Source organism: Meles meles, chromosome 13 (genome assembly GCF_922984935.1).
Source record: "Meles meles chromosome 13, mMelMel3.1 paternal haplotype, whole genome shotgun sequence".
In the NCBI taxonomy this organism is placed as follows: Eukaryota; Metazoa; Chordata; class Mammalia; order Carnivora; family Mustelidae; genus Meles; species Meles meles.
In genome coordinates, this window is record NC_060078.1 from 78,268,910 (window position 1) to 78,285,213 (window position 16,304).

The window sequence follows — 16,304 nt, forward strand, 5'->3', positions numbered from 1 at the left end:
CTATAAGACTTTCCCTTTCTGGCCTAAAGAAAATAAAGTTATTTCCTTACCATTATCTTAATGTAACTATAATCCCAGTGACATTTTTCATTTTAAAATTCAATATGATTTCTTTTTAAGATGTATTTATTTACTTTTAGAGAGAGAGAAAGAGCACGTGGGGGAGTAGGGGAGGAGCAGAAGGAGAGAATCTCAAGCAGACTCCCTGCTGACCATGGAGCCTGATGGGGGAGCTCAGTCTCCCAACCCTGAGACACCGTGACCCGAGCCAAAACCAAGAGTACGATGCTCAACCTGACTGAGCCACCCAGGTGCCCCCAAAATTCAATCTGATTTTAAATATAACTGTTCCTAAATGAAAATCATAAAACAAAAATGATGACCATCATAAAACAATGCTTTGCTAGAGACTAAACAGGCATGTTAGAGATTAACAATTTAAGTGAACAAATACAACAGAATCTGTATATCATTTTCATACAGCTAAAATCACAGATAGTATGTATGGATGAAAGCAGATGAAAATGAAGAAAAATGAAATAAGTTGGTCTGCTAATATTAAAACCAGAAAAAAAAAAACTACAAGATAGGAAATCTACAGATCAGTATCTCTCATAACACAGGTATAAAAAACTCCCACCGAAGTATAAGTAAATCAAATCCAAAAATGTGAAAAAAGAATTATATATGTAAGTGACAAAGTGGGATTTATTCCAGGTACAGAAGGCTGGTTCAACATTAGAAAAGTAATTTTTTTAAAAAGGCAATTAATGTATTCCATCATGAAAAGAGGCTAAAGGAAAAATCCTATGATATATCAATTGACACAGAAAGTACCTCTGACAGGGCGCCGGGGTGGCTCAGTGGGTTAAGCCTCTGCCTTCAGCTCAGATCATGATCCCAGGGTCCTGGGATCGAGCCCCGCATCGGGCTCTCTGCTCAGCAGGGAACCTGCTTCCCCCTCTCTCTCTGCCTGCCTCTCTGCCGACTTGTGATCTCTCTCTCTCTCAAATAAATAAATAAAATTAAAAAAAAAACAAACACCTCGGACAAAATCTAACATCCATTCATGACTAAAAACAAACTAGGAAGAGAAAGGAATTTCATCAACTTGGTAAAGAACATATACAGCAAATCTACAGCTGACATTATACTTAATGGTAAGAAAATCAGTGCTTTCCCAATAAAATCAGGAACAAGGCTATGATACCTCTCTTATCACTCCTATTCAACATCATAATGGAAACCCTAGCTAGTGTAATAAGAAGGAAATAAAAGGTATAAAGACTGGGAAAGAGTTGCTGGGGGGAAGGGGGTGGGGAGAAGGGAGTGGGGTTATGGACATTGGGGAGGGTATGGGCTATAGTGAGTGCTGTGAAGTGTGTAAACCTGGCGATTCACAGACCTGTACCCCTGGGGATAAAAATACATTATATGTTTATAAAACAATAAAAAATAAAAAATAAATTTTAAAAAAGGTACAAATATAAATATAAGTAATGGGAATATAATATACAGCATGGTGACTATAGTCAATAATACTATATTGCATATTCGAAAGTTATTAAATCTTAAAAGTCCTCATCACAAGAAAAAAATTTTTGTAACTACCTGTGGTGACAGGTGTTAACTAGACTTACTGTGGTAACCATTTCATAACACATACAAACATGAAATCATTATGTTGTACACCTGAAACTAATATAACGTTATGTCAATTATACTTAAATTTAAAAACTCTACATACAAAAAAAAAAAAAAAGACTGGGAAAGAAAAAATAAAACTGTCCTTATTCACAAATGACATGATTTACTATGTAGAAAATCCAAAGAATCAATAATAAAAATGGAAAAAATAAGCAATTATAGCAAGGTCACAAGATACCAAGTCAACAATCTAAAGAAATTTGCTTTACTATTTACTAGCTATAACTAGAATTTGAACTTAACAACCCAATACCATTTATAAAACTAAAAAAAATTACATGGCTAAGTACAAATCCAACAAAATACGTGTAGACTATATATGCAGAAAATTCTGACAAAAGGAATTAAAGAAGAGGTAACTAAATGGAAAAATATTATATGCTCATAGATTGGAAGACTCATTCCTCCCAAGCTGGTTCACAGACTTAATACGATCCCAATCCAAATCTCAACACACTATTTTGTGGATATCAACAAATTTATCTAACATTTGTATAAAAGGCAGAAGACCTAGAATAGCCAACATAATACAGAAGAACCAAGCTGAAGGACTGATACTACCTGATATCAAGACTTACAATAAAGTTGGGGCGCCAGAGTGGCGCAGTCAGTTAACAGTCCAACTCTCGGTGTCTGCTCAGGTCATGATCTCAGGGTCATGAGACAGAGCCCCGTCCAGGTTGGGCTCTGCACTCAGGGCAGAGTCTGTTTGAGATTCTCTCTCCTTTTTCTTCTCCCTGCCCCTCCTGCTTGTATACTCTTTCTCTCTCTAAAATAAATAAATCTTAAAAAAAAAAAAAAAAAAGACTCACCAATAAAGCAATGAAGCTACAATAGTCAAGACAGGGCGATCTTGGTGAAAGAACAGGTGAGTAGAACAGTGTAACAGAACAAAGAGCCCAGAAACAGACCCACGTAAGTATGGGTGACTGACCTCTGACAAAGAAGCAAAGACAGTTCAACAGAGCAAGGACAGTCTTTACAACAAATGATGCTGTAACAACTGATACCGAAATGCAAAAAAATCTAAATCTAGACACAGACCTTACATCTTTCAAAAATATTAGCTCAAAATGCACCATAAGCCTGAATGTAAAATGCAAAACTATAAAACTTCTAGATGATAACACAGGAGAAAATCTAGGTGACCTTGGGTTTTGCAATGAGTTTTCAGAGATGATGCCGGAAGCACAATCCATGAAAGATATAACTGGCAAGATGGCCTTCATTAAAATTAAAACTGCTTTGGAAAACACACTATTAGAAGAATAAAAAGTGAAGCTACTGACTGGAGAAAGCTGCGACACACATATTGGATAAAGGACTGGTATTCAAGAATAGAAAGACTCTTAAAATTCAACAGTAAAAAAACCAACAGCCCAGGGGCGCCTGGGTGGCTCAGTGGGTTAAAGCCTCTGCCTTCGGCTCAGGTCATGATCCCAGGATCCTGGGGTTGAGCCCCACATCGGGCTCTCTGCTTAGCAGGGAGCCTGCTTCCTCCTCTCTCTCTCTCTCTGCCTGCGTCTCTGCCAACTTGTGATCTCTGTCTGTCAAATGTATAAAATCTTTTAAAAAAACCCTTAAAAAAAAAAAAAACCAACAGCCCAATTAAAAACTGAACCAAGTACTGGAGCAAACACCTCCCCAAAGGAGAGGTACAGGTGCAAATATGCATTTGAAAAGATGCTCCACATCACTTGTTCGGGAAGGGAAAAGAAAAACAATGAGATAGTACGACCCAACTATTGAAATTCAAAAACCTGAGTATTAAATACTGGCCAGCATGCGGGACAAAAGGAACCCTCCTTCCTTGATAATGGAATGTAAAGTGGTACGGACACTTTGACCAGGACGGTTTGGGAGTTTCTGACTAAACTAGGTATGGTGTTACCATATAAAACAATAACCACATTCACAGGTATTTTATCCAGTTTGTCAGAAAACTCAGGTCACACAAAAATCCAAAAGCCTGCATGCAAATGTTCAGAAGAATTTTATTCATAATTACCCAAGCTGGAAGCAAGTAAGATATCCTTCAGTAGGTGACAGACAAATCATGGTACAGGGAATACTAGTCACCAATCAAAAGAAATGAACTATCAAGTCACAAACACACAAAATGAAGAAACCTTAAGCACATACTGCTAAGTGAAAGATGATAGTCTGCAAATGCTACCCACATACATTCCAAATATATCCTGTAAAAGGCAAAACTACAGAGACAGCAAAACGATCGGTGGGGCCATGAGTGTGCGGCACGAGCGGATGAAGCACAGGGACTCACGGGGTGACACTCTTCTAATTCTGTCCTGGTGGATACGTGACATCATGCTCGGATCAAAACTCAGAACTGTACGACACAAAGAGGGAGCCTTGATGGAGGCAAACTAAAAGAAAATCATTTAGGAGGTGAAGGGATCCCAGGAAGGAACAGAAATGTGACAAGAGAATCTAACTGTATCACAAACGTAAGCAGCGGCTCTTTACATTCATTACATTCATATTCATATTCATATTCATTAAAAATGTCTGGAAGTGGCTGGGAGGGGAAAGGTGCTGACCTTAGTAACCTTTGGGTCCAGAAGAATGAGGGCAAAAGTAAATCTGCCATAAGGACTGTATTCTGCCTGATAAAGCTGTTTTACTTGAGACTACAGGTTAACAATTCTGACATTGATAGACGTGTACTGTAAAGGGATGGAGGTTTCTCACTATTGGGAGTGGCAATTTACAGATTACAGATAAGTAAGAAAATCCATGGGGTAACAGATTAGAATCAAGGACAGGAGCCCCCACTATATTAAGCTAAACTGTTTAGGGATGCCTGGGTGCCTTAGCTGGTTAAATGTCTGCTTTCAGTCATGATCCCAGGGTTCTGGGATCTCAGGGTCATGGGATCAAGTCCCACATCAGGCTCTCTGCTCAGCGGGGAGCCTGCTTCTCCCTCTGACTCTGCCTGCTGCTCTACCTACTTGTGCTCTCTCTCTCTGTGTCAAATAAATAAATAAAATCTTAAAAGAAACTGTTTAGCCTATAGAGATGGTTACATACAGAAACATGTATAGGCCTGTATATATCAAAGATATGTTCATACATTAACAGTACACATATATTATTTCTTTACTCTGTCAGATGAGAAGGCCTAAGGAAATGACACCCTAGTAGCAACACGCATGCACGCCAGTACCCAGATCTTGTTTTCTCCATTCTGTAGTAAAAGAACAAGCCTCTTTGGGAAATGGCTGATTCCAGGCCTGGGACAGGAAATAATATGAGCCTGGCTCATCTTTTTAAAGATTTCTTTATTTCAGAGACAGAGCAAGCAAGCAAGTGGGAGGAGGGGCAGGGGTGGGGGAGAGAGAGAGAATCCCAAACAGACTCCACACTGAGCACAGAAGCTGACGTAAGGCCCAATTCCAGGACCCTGAGATCACGACGCAAGCTGAAACCAAGAGCTGGACAGTCAACCAACTGAGCCACCTGGGCACCCTAAGCCTAGGTCATCTTGTAGTGTCAAAAAGTAAGAAGGTACTTGAAGAACAAAAAGAACACACTGATGGAGTTCTATGAAAGGGACAAAGGGGACAACTAAAAGAGCTCACAGGGCCAAAGCTGGAACAATTTGAGCAACAAAATAAAGCAGGATTAGATTACAATCCAAAGTATAAAATAAATATCCATGAGTCCATACTAATGTATATGACTGAAAAAAATTAGTGAATGAGGGAGAAAGACAAATTTCCCATGCAGAAGAACTCCAAAGAGTTTATGTAAATACTCTGCCCTAAAGGTAAGGGAGCGTAACTCCCTCCTGGAGTATGGGCTGCACACAGGAATTCCCTTCCAAAGAGTACAAGTATGGGAAGGGGTTTAGGAGAGTAACTGCACAGGTGATCAAGGTCAACAAAAGCAAATGGGTTCCAGCAGTATCAGTGATTTCTAAAACTTCCACTGCTACAGTTAAAATGTTGTTTGGGCAAAAAATATATCTTTAAACTTTTAAGAACATCCACCAATAATGATAATGTTATTATTATTGGTCAAACCCCAGTTCTAGCATTCACTGTCACATATCCCTTTGCTCTTTAAAAAGCCATGGTTATCTCCCTAGAAATGGATATAGTTTGAGGAGTAGAACTGGCAACAAACAGAAGCAAAAAAAAAAAAAAAAGGAAAGGCTATTCATCTGTTAAAACTACAATACCTGAACTGACACCAATACTCTAAATTCATAATGGCCCTGAAGTTGAATAACCTGTCTCAGAAGCCAGACTACTCCAAATACGTCCACGAATTCCTATGTATCGCTCAATTTTATGAAAACCGTCTTTTAGATATAAGCAAACTCTGAGGCTCATAGGAATGAAGCTCCTGCCTGTAAAAAGAACGAGGCAGGAGAGCAACCCGGCAGTGACAGGGAGCCAGAGACAAGCTGTAGTTTATGCTATGGAAGGCAGGGAGCCGGCGGCCAATGTCAGGAAGCTCGCAAGGCAAAAGCTAACTGGATGACTTTGAAATGAATCGAAATTCCTGCATGATTTCAGTTTATCATTCTAGGACTCATTAAATCTAATGTGTGCATTCATTCACTAGAAATGTGCTTATGAAACACAGAGTATGACTTAATAAGCATTATCTCAATAAGTAAATGACCAAAAGTTTATGTTAACCCTAAATATGACGCAGCCCTGCTTGTTGAACAAGCTTGGAATCTTTTTTCCAAATTGCAACTACCTTTGTGGTTTCCAATTTTAATGATTTCATTCATTCCCTGGACCTCCCATTTAATAACCTGCTTTCACTTACTTTACTTGTTTGTCCTCCTGTCAGTCCAGTCACAACCAATGTGTCCTCCCACCACCACTCCCATCATTCGATGCAGGTGGAAATCAAGGGTCTTCTCCATCTGCAAAACCCTATTTAGCCTTATAATTACTGAGGAAAGAATGAGTCCTTCAACTATGTATTCTGACCCCCACAACATCACAGATGGGGAAACAAGAAACCCAGGAGTCAGTTCAGCAATACAATCAATGATCATTAAATCACGGATTGTAAACTGACATACAAACTAGCCTCCCAACCCCTAGGTCAATGCTAGTTTTATGCGATCCTAAGAAAATCCGCCAAACACATTTAAACATCTTCACTTTTCGAATATCCCTAGGATATCCAAGTCAGCAGGTAAGGCAACATGAAAAACAAAGTTTTTCAATGCATGGTTTCCAACAAGCTTTCTTAAAACTTGTTTTGCTGTATTCCCTTTCTTTCCAACGTGTTTTCTGACAATTAAAAAATGAATGATTTCCTTCACTCTCTTGCGGGAGTTTCACTGACCCAATTTTAAAAAACAGATTTAAAAAGTGGAAAACAATCTAAGTGAAGGCAGAGAAGAAGCTATTTTCCAAAAGGTACATCTGGTTGCTTCAGCACTACTGATTAATAATGACTTACGGTTCTCAGTTTGGTAAACCAATTAATACTTCTAAGTTTTTCAACAGGTACGTGGCAGCTGTGGGAAACGGGTTGAAGGTGAAGCTGAATTACTGCTTGTCTTGGCCCTCCATGAAGAGATGGAGCAGCCAGAGCCCCCAGATCACTCCCTTCTGGCTGGGAAATGTGGAAAAAATTCAGTGCCTACCATGTTTCCAATATCATAAACTGAACTGATTTCACCAACATGCTTCATGTTTGTGAACACACACACGTCTGTTGAATCAGTATTCTTCTTCCACCTGACATTAAACTGCCATAACAGGCTTTCCCTCAAATAAGATCCCTTAGGTCAAATTATTTAACACTAAAACATGGGAAGAATACAGAAATTTGAGGGACAGAGTGAAGGTGGTAGAAAGAGAAAGAACAGTAAGTCACTCTGTGAAATCAGAAATCAGCAGAACTCCGGTTATGTCTCTCTAGTCACTGAACAACATCCTTGACATCCAGACTCACTGAACTTTCTCGTGCCACATGCTTCAACATGCTAGTATTTGGATACCTGTTGGTTTTTATGAGCAGCAACTAGAGATCACCTTTTTTACAAATGTGTGTATGTTCAGCTAACACAGATTTGTCACCGTCTCTCCCACTAGGTCAGAAAGATCCACATCTTAAAACAGTTCCTTCCCTTAATTCTCCAAGGGGCTCAGTCCCTCGGCATCCAGTCAATGACTAGTCTCTCTTTACTGACTGCCTGGAGAATCCTATTTCAATACTTGGAACTGTCGCATTTCTTCAACCTCTTACTTCGTTAAAGCCTATTAATTGTTAATAAAACAAAACGAAATGAAATGGAATACAGCCTATTAATTGTTATTAATTGTTAACATCCTTCAACTGTTACTTAAAAACACAGAAGGTGATACAATTACAGATTCTACAGGAAAGGAGACACTTTGGGAAAGAGAAAGTAACAGAGGTACGGGAAGGATGTGAATTGGCAGCTCTCACACTTCTTGGTCTCCAAATCTCTCTACACTTGCAGAACTTCCTGAGCATGGCAAGGAGATTTTGCTCATTGGAGTAAGTTCAGGAGATACTTATTGTACTAGATATTAAAACTAATATTTTTAAATTTTAACAAAACCAAAAGACAACTGACAGAATGGGAGAAGATACTTGCAAATGACATATCACATAAAAGGCTGGTATCCAAAATCTATAAAAAGCTTAGCAAACTCAACACCCAAAGAACAAATAATCCAATCAAGAAATGGGCAGAGGGGGCGCCTGGGTAGCTCAGTGGGTTAAAGCCTCTGCCTTTGGGTCGGGTCATGGTCCCAGGGTCCTGGGATCGAGCCCCGCATCAGGCTCTCTGCTTGGTGGGGAGCCTGCTTCCCCCTCTCTCTCTGCCTGCCTCTCAGTCTACTTGTGTCAAATAAATAAAATCTTTAAAAAAAAAAAAAAAAAAAAGAAAGAAAGAAAAAAATGGGCAGAGGACATGAACAGACATTTCTGCAAAGAAGACATCCAGATGGCCAACAGACACATGAGAAAATGCTCCCCATCACTCGGCATCAGGAAAATACAAATCAAAACCACCATGAGATACCACCTCACACCAGTCAGAATGGCTAAAATGAACAAGTAAGGAAACAACAGATGTTGGCGAGGATGTGGAGAAAGGGGAACCCTCCTACACTCTTGGTGGGAATGCAAGCTGGTGCAGCCGCTCTGGAAAACAGCATGGAGATTCCTCAAAAAGTTGAAAATAGAGCTACCCTATGATCCAGCAATTGCACTACTGGGTATTTACCCTAAAGATACAAACGTAGTGATCCGAAGGGGCACATGCACCCGAATGTTCATAGCAGCAACGTCCACAATAACCAAACTATGGAAAGAACCTAGATGTCCATCAACAGATGAATGGATAAAGAAGATGTGGTATATATACACAATGGAATACTATGTAGCCATCAAAAGAAATGAAATCTTGCCATTTGCGATGACGTGGATGGAACTAGAGGGTATTATGCTTAGCGAAATAAGTCAATTGGAGAAAGACAACTATCATATGATCTCCCTGATATGAGGAAGTGGAGATACAACGTGGGAGGTTAGGGGAGTAGGAAAAGAATAAATGAAATAAGATGGGATTGGGAGGGAGACAAACCATAAGAGACTCTTAATCTCACAAAACAGAGGGTTGCTGGGAGGAGGGGGGCCGGGAGAGGGTGGTGGGGTTATGGACATTGGGGAGGGTATGGGCTATGGTGAGTGCTGTGAAGTGTGTAAACCTGGCAATTCACAAACCTGTACCCCTGGGGCTAATAACAGATTATATGTTTATAAAAAATTTTTTAAAAAATTTTTAAAAAGTATGTATTTGTTATTTGCCTAAAAATAACAATGAATAACACTTGTTAAAAAATAACTACTATATTTTCCAAAACAAAACAAAAACTTAGTGAGAAAAATGGCACTCATTTCCATTTCCGGAATCTCTTTAATGTCTGGTTTGGCAGAGGATAGCTGGAGCTCATACATGCTTCCGTATTTGCTGTCACCATGCAGCCTCTGAAAAACACCCCATATGCCCATAAGAGAATGAGAGAGAAAACGGCTAATAAAATATCATTTTGACCTCAAGGATCCCTTGCTGAGGCTTCAGGGACCATCAAGAATTGCAGGACACTTTTGAGAGTACTCACATAAATGAATTTTTTAAAATACAGGTAGTGAAGGAGGCTATGAAGTATAAGCTATAAAAAGAAAGGGAGGACCGTATAGTGACTTGAGTCCAGTATTTGGAATTAAAGTAGCTGGAGATGAGCCTTAACTTCACTGCACACTTTCTGGCTATTTTACCTTACCAAGGCAATAGCTACTTTTAAACTATCCATTTCTGCATTTTTTTAAAAGTAGGCTCCATGCCCAACATGGGGCTTGAACTCAACGACTCTGAGACCAAGATTCCCGTGCTCTACTGTCTGAGCCGGCCAGGTGTCCCCCCATCTCAGCATTTTTAAAACAGGAAAAAAAACTCTTCACCCTCAAAGGTCGTTTTGAAGAACAGATGATAATGTACAAAGAAAAGCATCTTGCAGACTGTGAGCAAATCTGGGTCAGTTTTAGCTTTTCATTTTAAGGGGTCTGAATGGCACACCCTAAAAGATTACACCTGCGATATCACACCGGTAGCTCCTGGAACAGCAGCTATTCTAATTAATAGCCGCTATCTGAATTTCACCATAAATCAGGGATGTGATCAATAATATCTAATAGTTTACCTTCCTCAGGCTTGCATTTTGCACATTCTGGCTACGTGAAAGAATTAACAAGCAAAGTTATTTCTCAGAAGTTCTCCACTGCAAGGATTTAGCTGATAACAGGAAAAAATGTAATAGAGCTCACCACTAGCTAGACAAAAGAAAAAACATCTTAAAGGCTGGGGAAGAATGGCGAGGTTTATGGATGAGTGAGCTCTGCAGCAGGACACCAAAGGCGCCCTGTAGAAATGGCATCAATAGGCCAATTTCAGCTTCTACTTAAACCGCTCCCCAAATGGGTGTATATGTACTCTGATAGTACACCTGTCTCCTGACCCACCTGCCTTCACGTACCTCATTCAGGCCTAAAAAAACACTGTTAAGACTCAAAGGAACAGGGCCACCTGGGTGGCTCAGTGGGTTAAAGCCTCTGCCTTTGGCCTGGGTCATGGTCTCAGGGTCCTGGGATTGAGCCCCACATCGGGCTCTCTGCTGAGCGGGGAGCCTGCTTCCTCCTCTCTCTCTCTGTCTGCCTCTCTGCCTACTTGTGATCTGTCTTTCAAATAAAAAAAAAAAAAAAAAAAAAAGACTCAAAGGAACGGAAAAAGGGGGAGTCATGTGCCAGGGACCAGAGGCAGAATTTATTTGTTGGGGAGACTTAACCATGCGTCCCAAGATAGTATTATCTTTGAACAGGGAAGGTCTTCGGGACCTTTAAGAAAGCAGAACCTGCACTGTCCTCCCAAGACATCCAAAAGTACCTCTCCCAGACCACGCCTGTTCACACAGAAATCTACAATTAAACAATTAGTGTCCTACATTTTTTTTTTTAAGCAGCAGTTCATGGAGGCCCCCATTTTAAGCACCTGATTCGAAGTCTGCATTGTATTGAAAGAACTTATTCCTGCAATTGTTTTTTGTTTTGGTTTGGTTTTTTTGTTAAGTTTCACGAAACACTGAACTGAAGTTTGGATTGATTTTATTTTGTTTAAAAAGATTTATTTACTTAATATGAGAGAGAGGGAGAGAAAGCATGAGCCGGGGGGTGGGGGGAGAGAGGGCAAGACAGAATCTCCAGCAAACTCCCCACTGGGCGCAGAGCCAAGGCAGGGCTGGCTCTCAGGACCCCAAGATCATTATCTGAGCTGACCCCAAGATCATTATCTGAGCTGAAACCAAGAATTAGATGCTTAATTGGACACTTAACTGACTGAGCCACCCAGGCACTGCATCGGGATTTATTTCAAAAATAAAAACACAAAGATGTGCTAAACCACTCTAATATCAAAATCTACCTAATTTCTTAAAAAAGAAAACTCAAAGCTAATTTGAAAAAATATGGTCTATAATTAAGAAATAAAGAAAACATGGGGGCGCCTGGGTGGCTCAGTGGATTAAGCCACTGCCTTCGGCTCAGGTCATGATCTCAGGGTCCTGGGATCGAGACCCACATCGGGCTCTCTGCTCTGTAGGGAGCCTGCTTCCTCCTCTCTCTCTGCCTGCCTCTCTGCCTACTTGTGATCTCTTGCTCTGTCGAATAAATAAAATAAAATCTTTAAAAAAAAAAAAGAAAACAAATAAATTTAAGTTGGAAAATACAAATAGCAATACTCATGGTTACTACCCATCATGTAGTCTTGTATAAGTGATTTAAAAATCAAAGGTGGGTCGGGACGCCTGGGTGGCTCAGTTGGTTAAGCAGCTGCCTTTGGCTCAGGTCATGTTCCTAGCGTCCTGGGATCGAGTCCCATATCGGGCTCCTTGCTCGGCAGGGAGCCTGCTTCTCCTTCTGCCTCAGCCTACCTCTCTGCCTACTTGTGATCTTTCTCTCTCTGTCAAATAAATAAATAAAATCTTAAAAAAAAAAAATCAAAGATGGGGTGCCTGGGTGGCTCAGTGGGTTAAGCCTCTGCCTTCAACTCAGGTCATGATCTCAGGATCCTGGAATCAAGCTCTGCCTCAGGCTCTCCGCTCAGCGGGGAGCCTGCTTCCTCCCCTCTCTCTGCCTGCCCCTCTGCCTACTTGTGATCTGTCAAATAAATATATAAAATCTTTAATAAAAAAATCAAATGCAACCAATTCCTAATTTGTTGGCAATTGGTACACTATAGATGGCCACCAATTTAACACACTTCCTGGCTCAGAGCTCTATTATAAGGTAGATATAATGACAATCTACCTGGAAGACTCCAGCCCTGGTTTCTAGTTAGGTCCAAAAATATGTGAAATTAAAATACTTTCAGGACCAATTCTGAGAAAATATATGGTGATTGGAGTATCCACCGAAGAACATTCCACTTTCCTCTAATCAGAATCCTCTAAATGTCAGGAAAATGAAAACTTCATGACCATGTACTTCCATTCACTGACACAACACTCATGTAGCTCGAGTCCCTGCTCCCCTGACAAAACCTCCACCCCCCCACCCCCACCACCGCCAAGAAGACAACTGTCGCCTTGAATTAGCTGGGAACATTACCTGATGGGTTTAGCTAGCAATAGGCATTGCAATCACCACCACCAAGAAATATTTTTATCTAGGTTACTTTTTTGGGAGCTCATTCTGACAGTAACAGAAACTGTGAGTACCCTGATTTGATATCCTGCTGAATGTCAATATTTTACAATCCTGCTTACATTATAGGGGACAAATTTATTGATCTTAGCCTTCAAAATATTCAATTATCTTAGGTATTACAAATTAAATAATGCTAATTCTGTAACAAGCCTGTGCCACAATTATTAGTCTATCCAGGCTTATTCTGATCTGATTATTTCCAATCACCACTTATATTCCAATTCAAAGACAACTACATTTAAATGATGCTAATGAAAGAAAGTGCATGTAAAAGTTACAATATTTTCTTTTGCTGTATTTTAAGCAACACTTCCTCTGCCCATAAAGCATATAAAAGTTGATTTTGCTAAGTAACATAAATGACTTATTTTTTATAGCCTTAGAATTAGGAAGAATTCCTATGATGTTCCTATTCAAAGAATCCTCTGTAATTGCTACACAGTACTTTATATTGGGTCAACTTCTAAATGCCTCAATTTTGTCAGAATCCCTGAGTTGATGAAGATTAGCTGGTCATCGGAGAGGAATGAACTATACCAACTGCCTCAATTTCTGTTGATAATCAAATAAACAACTCATTAGCATCTAACTTAAAAATTTTAATCAGCTCCTACTATGTCCATGACACCGATATCATGAAAACGTCTATGTACTTCCAAATTGGGAGAAAGAACCAAATTAAACAAAATTGTAAGATAAAATAAGCTAATTACAGTACATTCATATGAGAAACTATTATGTAATAAATAAAAGCTATTTTTACCAAGAATTTTTAGTAACATTATAAACATTTCTCCAAGTCAAGTGAAGACAATATAAAATGCCATGTATGATCCCAACCAGATGAAAATTTTCTCTCTCTACATGTGTACAGCACACATACATAAACTGATAAAGATGGGAAGAAACATCGGGTACTATCAGTACAGGGTTCGTGGATGATACTCTTTTCTCCTTTTATTTTTAATAAAAATGCACTAATATATAATCAAGAGTTTTAGAGACTGAGGTTGAAGAATTATTAGTATGTGTTAAAAAGAACCAGTGATACCTGAAATTTGATACAGGCCTAAAAAAAATCTGGGTATTCTTTTTTCATTCATTCACTCATTTATTTATTTATTTATATAATTTATTTAATCTCCCTTCTTCTTAAAGGCTGCACCATTTGGTTTACGGCCTGAGAGGCAGGCCGGGGGGCAGGGGGAAGCAGGCTCCCTGCTGAGCAGAGAGCCCGTTGTGCGGCTCAATCCTGACCTAAGCCCAAGGCAGAGGCTTTAACCCACTGAGCCATCCAGGCGCCCCTCATTTATTTCTAGATACAATTTAGTTAACATATAGTCCATATAGTGTATCATTAGTTTCAGGGACAGAATTCAGTGACTCATCGTGCGCAGGTAACACCCATTGCTCATTCCATCACGTGCCCTCCTTAATGCCCATGCCACAGTCACCCTGTCCTTCCCCCACCCACCTGCCCTCCAGCAACCCTCAGTTTGCTTCCTAGAGTTAAGAGTCTCTTATGGTTTAAGTGCAGTTCTGGGCTTGATTATTCTAATCAACTTAGCAAACTCATCTCAACCCCTGATTAAACTGTGTGTGTGTGTGTGTGTGTAACTCAGTATCTATATTTTCACAAATGCTCCTTGCACCAGCTTTACCGTTTCCGATACTGGCACTAATTAACGTGTTCATGCTCTGTTTGTATGGTTATCAGGCTCTTTCCTACCGACAATGTAGCTGAGCAGTTTTGGAGGTGACCTACTGAGAAGCTCAAGCGACACTTACTGGAGCTAAGAAACGCACAAGGGCCCTCATGGTCTGCGATGCCCAGCCTGTCTGGTCTTGACTCTCGACGACATTCCCACTGCTCCAGCTGTGCTGTGTTTCTCTGTCTTTTTCTCCCTCTCCACTAAGTTTGTGCCTTCGTTTCTGTTTCTGTTTGATAAGCAGTAAGTTAGCCCCTCAGTGGCCGCAGGAGTTTAGATTCGGTTTACAGTCTGTTGGATGAATGACGTAGATCCATTCTCTGTTGATTGAGAGGAGGCAGAGACTCTGGTTCACCAGGGGTATTTTTTGTCTGTGTATCTGTGAGCTCAGTCAGTTAAGGAGAACAGTTTTTTGAGATCTGAACCCATGAGTTTCCATGTTTACGTGTGATCTGTAGCTCAAGTTGCAGAACTGGAGCTCAGAGCTCTATGTCTGTGAATTTGTGATTCAGAAAAGTCTTTATTTCTTATTATATGTGTATATATATTAATGCATCATAACATCACATTTCCTTATTAGAGGAGCTCTGTAAAATTAACTTATAGACATAATATAAATCAAATATTCTCCAAATACACAGAAAATAAACTCCTTATAGAAACTGCTACCTCAGAAACATTTTTAAAATAAGTTGAACTGGCTTAATAATTTTGGTTTAAAAAGAAAAAAGGGGGGGCTGGATGGCTTAGTTAAGTGTCTGCCTTTGGCTCAGGTCATGATCCTGGGGTCCTGGGATGGAGCTCCCCGCTCAATGGGGAGTCTGCTTCTCCCTCTCCTTCCCTATTCCCCCCAGTCATGTCCTCTCTAATAAATCTTAAAAGAGAAAAAATAAATAAAAAAGCATGTCTTTCTCAGATTTATTAGTATTACATATAATATGTGAATAGATTTTTTTAAATTATGAGTTAGTTTGAGTTTGCCAAGTATTTCTGTATCCACTAAGCAGTAACTCCCTCCCTCCACCTTCCCCAGCCCCTGGAAACTCTGTTCTACTTTCTGTCTCTATGAATTTGCCTATTCTAACTACTTCAGGTAGGTGGAATCACATAGTCTTTGTCTTTTTGTGACTGGCTTATTTCACTTAGCATGATGTCCTCAAGGTCCATCCATGTCATAGCCTGTGTCAGAGTCTCCCTTCTTCTTACGGCTGAGGAATACTCCACGGGATGCACAGACCACATTTTGTTTAATCTCTTCATCTGTTCATAGACACTTGGGTTGCTTCTACCTTTTGGCTCTTGTGAACAATGCCTCTATGAACACGGGTTCACAGTACCTGTTTGAGCCCCAATTTTCAATTTTTTTTTTGAGTATGTACCTAAAGGAGAAATTGCTGGGTTATATGGTAAATCAATTTTTAATTTCTTAAGGAACTGCCACTCATTTCCCATAGAGGCTGCACCATTTTACATGCCTACAAGCAAGGCACAAGGGCTCCAAATTCTCCACATCCGTGCCAACATGTATTGTTTGCTGCATTTTTGATAACAGCCTGATGGGTGTGAAGATGGTATCTTATACACAAAAAACCTCTGACT

At 40.0% G+C, this 16,304-nt stretch overlaps 1 protein-coding gene across 5 annotated transcripts in view; it reads right to left on the reverse strand.

Annotated features, from left to right (window-relative positions):
* Positions 1 to 16,304, reverse strand: part of ATE1 (arginyltransferase 1) — a 176,644-nt gene that overhangs the window by 94,105 nt on the left and 66,235 nt on the right. The gene's annotated exons all lie outside the window — the stretch shown is intronic.